The sequence below is a fragment of the Pteropus alecto genome, unplaced genomic scaffold, assembly GCF_000325575.1.
Source record: "Pteropus alecto unplaced genomic scaffold, ASM32557v1 scaffold461, whole genome shotgun sequence".
Taxonomy (NCBI): Eukaryota; Metazoa; Chordata; class Mammalia; order Chiroptera; family Pteropodidae; genus Pteropus; species Pteropus alecto.
In genome coordinates this window covers 2,298,535-2,305,535 of record NW_006431079.1, presented here as the reverse complement: position 1 = coordinate 2,305,535, position 7,001 = coordinate 2,298,535, and the positions used below count along the sequence as shown (strand labels likewise).

Below are 7,001 nucleotides of genomic sequence, written 5' to 3'. Positions count from 1 at the left end.
ACAAGCCAAGGAATGCCACCAGCCACCAAAAGCTGGAAGAGGCAAGGGATAGATTCTTCTCTAGAGCCTCTGTAGGGAGTACATCCCTGCCAACACCTTGATTTTGAACTTTAGATGCCCCCATAACTGTGAGAAAATTAATTTTGTTATTTTAAGTTACCCACTTTGAGACAATGTTACGACAGCTATATAAAACAAATGGAAGCACCTTACACATGGCATGCAAAAGTGATTTTAAAGGAAAAAAGGAATAGCCCCATATCGTTACTTATGTCGCCATAGGAGGAAGCTTGGCATGCTTGGAAAAGTATGAGATTCTGCCACATACTAACTGAATTACATTGGAAAAGTCACCTAAATTTCAATTTCCTTCTCTGTAAAATTGGGGAAATGACACTTCCCTACTTACCCCCAAATGATTTTTACTGAGACTCAAATGAGTTCAATAAATATTTGTTGATGCATACTATATGCCAAGAACTATTCTAAGCACTGTATCTTAGGGATACAACAGTGAACATAGCAGATAAGTTTTTGCTATCACTGAGCTTACATTCTAATACGATAAGCAGACAATAGACAAGAGAATGCAAAAAAATTATTTCAAATAGTGCTAAAGATTATGAAAAAAAATATTACGTGGAGTGATATAATAGAGTGCCTGGAAAGGGAGACATTACATAGGATGATCATGGAAGGTTTTTTAAAGAGATGACCATAATCTCATAAAGCTGAGGTCTCAATTATGAAAAAGAAACAGCTATGTAAAAAACTGGAATAAGAACTTTTTGGGTAGTGGAACGTGAAAAAGTTCCTTTGTACATCTGAGGAATATAAAGCTTTGCTTGAACTTGATATGTTTGAAGAATAGAAAAAAAGGCAGTGTGACTAAAGTATAGAGGTCAAGGAAGAACGAGGTAGGAGATGAGGTCACAGTAATACTTAAGGGCTGGAACTTAAGGGCTGGAATGTAAGGCCATGTAGGCCACAATAAGAAGTTTGGATTTTATTGTGGATATAATGTATATCTATGATCAAAGGGTTTTTAACATGGGAATGATGTTATCTGATTTACATTTTTAAAAGATGACTGGCTTCTGGGTAGAGAATGTATTGGAGAGCCAGAGATGAAGTTGAGAGACCAGTTAGGAGGCTATTGCAGTAATCCAAGCTAGAGATAATGGTACTTAGATTAAAGTGATAGCAATGTAGATCAGGAGAAGTGGACCAACTCAAGATATATTTTGGAGTTAGAGCCAATAGAACTTCTGATGGATTGGATATGGGAGACGAGAGACAGAGGGGAATTAAGAATGATTCATAGATGTTGGCCTTAGCAACTGGCTGATGGTGAATAATGGAGGAAAAACTATTCAGAACATGTTAAATTTGAAATGCCTATTACATATCCAAGGAGAAATTTCAGTAGGCAATTTGATACATATCTATAACTTGCACGAGGGGAGGGATGAATCAGAAATGAAGAAATGAATTTGGAAATTATCATATAAGTTGTTTTTTAAGTCATAGGACAGATGAATTACCTAGAGAGAAAGTATTCAGAAGGAAAAGAAGAAATTCTAGCATAAATCCTTGGGTACTTCAATATTTAAGGTCAACCATAGAAGGAGAAGCCAGCAAAGACAGCTGAATTGAGAAAGGAGCCAGTCAGGTTGGAGGAAATCCTAAAAATGTAAAGTCATGAAAGCCAAGAAATAAATGAATGAATAAATGTCAACAAGTAATATGCACAAATATTTTCTCAGCTCCTGCTATGTGCAGAGAACTCTACTAGAAATGCAAGAGAAGTGTTCCCAATCTCAAGGACTTTTATGATTTGGGAAGGGAGATAAAAATAAGCCCCCCAAAATAATACAGTACATAGCCTTCTAACTGATCTCCCTATCTCCAGGTTTTTCTTCCAATCCATTTGATACCAGCCAAAAGGTTAATTTTCCTAAAAACGATACCCTGATCTATTAAAATTATCAGCTTTAAACTAAAATTCATCAGAATTCTGATCAGCTCAAGAACTTTCTCTGTCCTTAGAGTCAGTCCCACATCATCATTCTGGCATTCAAGGAAGGATGGTCACAGCCTCATTTTCTATTATTCCCTTTATGAAACCTTATAGCATTTTTTCTTGATTGTTCAGTTTAGCATTGTTTCTATCCTTCCCTGCCCTTGTATGTAATTGGGGTGTGTATCTTTTCTTTATCTAGATTGTGAGCACCTTAAAAACAGATTAAGCCCAAGCTCCTTGTCTAACCATTAGTACATTAACTCATTAGCTTTATTTGTTTCTGCCAAGTATCTGACAAAGACCACTAAATTTTAGTCATATGATATAGAACAATGATGTTATAATGGAACAAATTTTGAGTACCGTAGAGCTAGATTGTGGATAACAAGGAATGGAGGGTGGTGTACTTAGGAACAGGGAAGTAGTCTGAAACCAGATTACTTACCTTACCTTAGTAAGGGTCTTACTAAGGAGATTAGTTGTTACTAATTAGTTGTTAGGGAAGACCTACTAAGCTTTTTGAGCAGGACACTCATATACTCTTATCTGTACTTCAGAAATAAATCGGTAGAGGGGATAAATAATGGCCTCAAAATTGCAGGCAATAGAGCACTAGTGGGAGTGAATTCTTTGAGGCAGCAATACCAGCCTAACTGGCTCTATGAGAAAAGATAGGGTGTCTGGGAGTGGTGAAAAATAAGACCAACAAGAAGTATGATAGGGCCAGAATATGAAGGGCTTGAAAACTAGGCAAAAGCATGTGAATGGGATCCCTGGGTTCTAAAGCCTGTTTCCCTATTTGGGGAAAGTCCCTTACCTTTTCTAGAACCCAGTTTCCTTTACCTAGGCTTTTCTTCAGCTGTAAATGTTATTTTATCATTTTCTATAATCAGACCTGCTACAGTGTTTCTCAAACCTTGACTGCACATTAGAATCACTTGGAGAGCTTTAAAATCTGTTAATGCTTGGACCCCACTCTGAGAGATTCGGATTTATCTGGTCTTGGATGTAGCCTGGGCACTGAGTTTTAAAAAGTCCCAGGTGATTCCACTGTGCAGCCAAGGTTGAGAGCAACGATGTAGAAAATAGTGAAGCACTAAGATTCTTGGGCTTAGTATATACGTTATGGGGGAAAAGTGTTTTAAGGAAGACTAATATGAGTAACCAGAGTAGAGAACAAAGGCTATAAGAGACTAACTGGAATTTTTCAATAATCCAGGAAAAAAATTTACTAAGGCCTAGGTTAGCATGCATGCTATGACATTGTAGGATAGAAGAAGATGGAAGATTATTTAGAGGGAAATAACATCAGGACTCAGTAACTGAGTAAATATTAAACCTGCTCAAAAGGAAAGAGATAATGCAGTGTCAGTTTTCTAGTACAGAAGAGCGAGATCCTTAGCAAACTAAAGTAGTTGTGGAACAGTTGGTTAATTAATATTACTGATAATATGGTAACTGACATTATATAATTACTATGTCAAGGACTATGCTATGTGCTTTATATACATTATTTAATCTTTAGTGTTATTCCTATTTTACAAATCCAGGAAGAAGAGAGATCAGTTAAATAACTTGCCCAAAGTTACTTAGTAAGTGGTAGAGAAGATATTTAAAGTAACTGACTGATCCTTTTTCTTATAATAGGAAGATGATCAGTTACATACTGAATGTGTTGAATTTGAATAACTCAAAAAAAGCAATATGGCTATAGAGGTTGGACAGGAACACAAATGAGTGAATCAAGTCAGACAACTATGGTGAAATGAAGAGAAAACATCTAAATGAGGCAATCCCTGCTCAGCTATACTCGAATGTTGCCCTGTTGGAATTTCAGGCCCCATACTGCCATTTTTAAAGATTTTTCATGATTCATGAAAACGTGAAAATCTGGAGTTGTATGTAAAACTCCCTAAAATTTCAATGTCGACAAATTCAAATGTTTAAAATTACTGCGTGGCCCAAACTAAATATGGCTGCAAGTTTTCATCTCTAATCAATAGGCTGTTGTTGTAAATTCAGAATTAGTGAGATATCTGGGCTGGAGATGTATGATCAGGGAATCCTTAAGGGCTGAGGATTGCAAATGCTCCAGGAGTTATATATGTTAGAATAATAATCAGCATTTGACATGATTAGTTAAAATAACGCAAAAATACATGAGTTAACAAGTCAGTCAGGCCTCTAAGAGATTTTCAATCTTAGAGAAAACTGACATAAAATAGAAGTGTTAAAACTAGCAGATTGAAGTGGGTGTATTTAAAATTCAATTTTCTATAAACTAAAAGCTAAATTCCAGACAATGACTTGAATTTTCATACATCCATGATGTGATGGAAACATTTCAAAACTGTGACTATATCTCCCACTGATTGAAAGGTAATTAAAAGACTATGTTTTATACATATTTTCACTTTTCTACCTTGAGTTACTTTATCCCAGCCCAGTTTCTCACATACACTCAACTCTTGCAAAGCCCATAGCAGAGGCGTTCATGATTAGGAAAAAAAAAAATTTTTAAGTAAAACCTTTTTAAATTATTGAGTTTCAAGTTCCTCAATTTTAAAAGATCATCCAGGTTTTAGAGCTCAGTAAATATTCTCTTTGAAGTCTGGACTAGAAGTGTTTTTGAACACTTTTTTTTTTTTTTCAGATTAACCTATTATCAGTCATGAATAATGTAAACCAGTTATGTAAAAATAAAATATCATATATAAGAAAGCATTTTTGCAAACTGTAAAGCCCTACAGATTATAAAGAAATAGTATTCTGGTGTTATTTTGAAGCTAGAAGGGTCCTGAAATTACAAAGTGAAACATTTGTATTTGAAACACAATTTGTACCTTTCCACCTTTCCCAAAAACAGGTTTCCTTTTTTTCACATGTAGCTAATTCCAAAAGTAAGAATCTTTTCCAGTTGTGAAAGATAAAGTTCAAGTGAAATTGACTTAACAGCAATAATTATAGTAATGTAATGAGGGGGAATGATCAGCCTAATATATGGCAGAGATCTAAAGATGCTGCAATTGTGTTACAAACCTTCAGAGTCACTACACCCTTTCCACGATCAGGTTTAAATGTCCCAGGAAAAACTGTGCAACTCTTTTGAAAATTGTATTAAGGACTAGGTGCTTTCAACACTAAGCCGTTTTGGCATGTCAACATAAGTTTGGGTCTTTGAAAACCCTGACCTTTTCTGAACAATATCTTTAAAAGTCATGCATGTTACACGCACACGCACTTTCTTGCTTTTGATTACACATTGTTTCAAAAACTACATGTTTAAATGAAGATGCAGAAATTTGTTATTTAGTATATGGAAATATGACTCCATTTTTGGATAGCTAAAATGTCTCAAACAATGTAACACTTCATTTTGCGGTACTCTTTTAAAATATTACCTGAGAAATACAAAAGGTTCAACCTGCCGGCTTTGAAAAGCCTAATCCTATTTGTTACAGCAGACCTTAAATAAAATGGAAATACACAGCTGACAGTCTTCAACGTGCTTTTAAAAAACCCAGAAAACAAAAAATCAGGAACTAGAAATTAAAATCCTCCAACGCTTGTGCTCCGCAAACACTTCTTACAAATTAGTCTGGTATATATATTCTGGGTATTCTTTCATGACCAGTAGCCGGACATTTCCTTGGGAAAAGCTGCTTTTGTGTGAGGTACTAAGGCTAAAACCCCTTCCTTTCTCATTCACTCTGTGGGGGGGTGGGGGGGCGGTAATAAAAGAGGAGCTGAATGAAGCTTTCTTTACGCATTTGGGTGCACCGCCTTCTGAAACCTACTATCCGGGCTTCCCCACAATAAGGAAGCCGAAGCGGAGTACCTGGAGACCAACAGTGATTCCAGGCACTGCACCCCGGGGGCGCCAGGCCTCAATCCTACAGGCACGTCCCAGGGAAGCCCGGCCTGCGGGAGCAATCACCGCTTCATGAGGTCCCCAGGAAAATCAATGCTCTGACAGCCTACGGACCAGAATCGGATAGCGTAGAAGGAGGGCAAGTTTTCTTCCCACATTCCCGGGGAGAAACCGAGGTAAAGGGGAAAGAGGGTTGTTATAACTCCAGCATTGGGGTACGGACTTAAGGAACAAAGAGACAGGAGGAAGATGAGACAACCACACTAACGCAGACTCAGAAGGGCTCTCCGACTTTACGCAAGTGGCCCGCACCTCCACAGTGCTCAGTTCCCCTTACGCCACTAGCTCGGCCGGAGCGCTTTCGCGAATACGGCTTTGCGCACTGCGGCGGGGCTGCGCCGCAACCGAGCTTGGCCCTGTGGCTCCTCCCCGCCGCCCTGCGCGGATTGGTGGCGGAGAGCAGCCAGGCTGCTGATTGGGTGGTGAAGGAGCCATTCGGGGCGGCTCTGGTGGGTTCGGCTGCCCCAGAGTGATAAGTTCGGCTTCTGACACGCCTTAGTGCTAGCAGCGAGTCGGAGCTCTATGGAGGTGGCGGCGAGTACCGGGTGGTGGCTGCAGCAGCGACTCCTCTGAGCTGAGAGTTTCGAGCCGTTCCCGACTCCTTCCTCCCCCTTCCCTTCCCCTTTTTTGTTTTCCGTTCCCCTTCCCCTCCCTTCCCCGTCCCCGACGACCGGATCCTGAGGAGGCAGCTGCGGTGGCAGCTGCTGAGTTCTCGGTGAAGGTGAGTGGAGCCACCGTCGCTGCCGCCACCGAGTAGAGCGCTCTAAAATGGCCGCCGTCCCCTGGCTGCCGCTTCTCGAGCGGCACAAAATGGCGGCCGCAGGCGGAGCCGGGCGGGGCGACTCTTTTTAGCGTTTCCTCCACGTTGCGAGCTCCTGGAAATTCTCCGCTTTTGTTCTTTCCCCTTGCCAATGGAGTAGAGAGAAATCGGTAGCTTTGGTGCACCCGGCCGTCGTCGTGCTGTCGGTGGCCGTCCTTTGGGGGCCGAGGTCGGGGTGGGCCGAGGTTCGGGTGTGCTCGCACGGGAAGAGAGCGTGGCGGGGCCGC

The 7,001-nt window shown here is 40.2% G+C and overlaps 1 protein-coding gene across 2 annotated transcripts in view; it reads left to right on the top strand.

Annotated features, from left to right (window-relative positions):
- The first annotated feature begins 6,351 nt into the window (after positions 1-6,351).
- EIF4G2 (eukaryotic translation initiation factor 4 gamma 2) overlaps positions 6,352-7,001 on the top strand; it is an 11,145-nt gene continuing 10,495 nt past the window's right edge. For both annotated transcript variants that reach the window (XM_015596506.1, XM_015596504.1), the window contains exon 1: positions 6,352-6,675. The gene's annotated coding sequence lies outside the window, so the exon portion shown is untranslated. The remainder of the gene's footprint in view (positions 6,676-7,001) is intronic.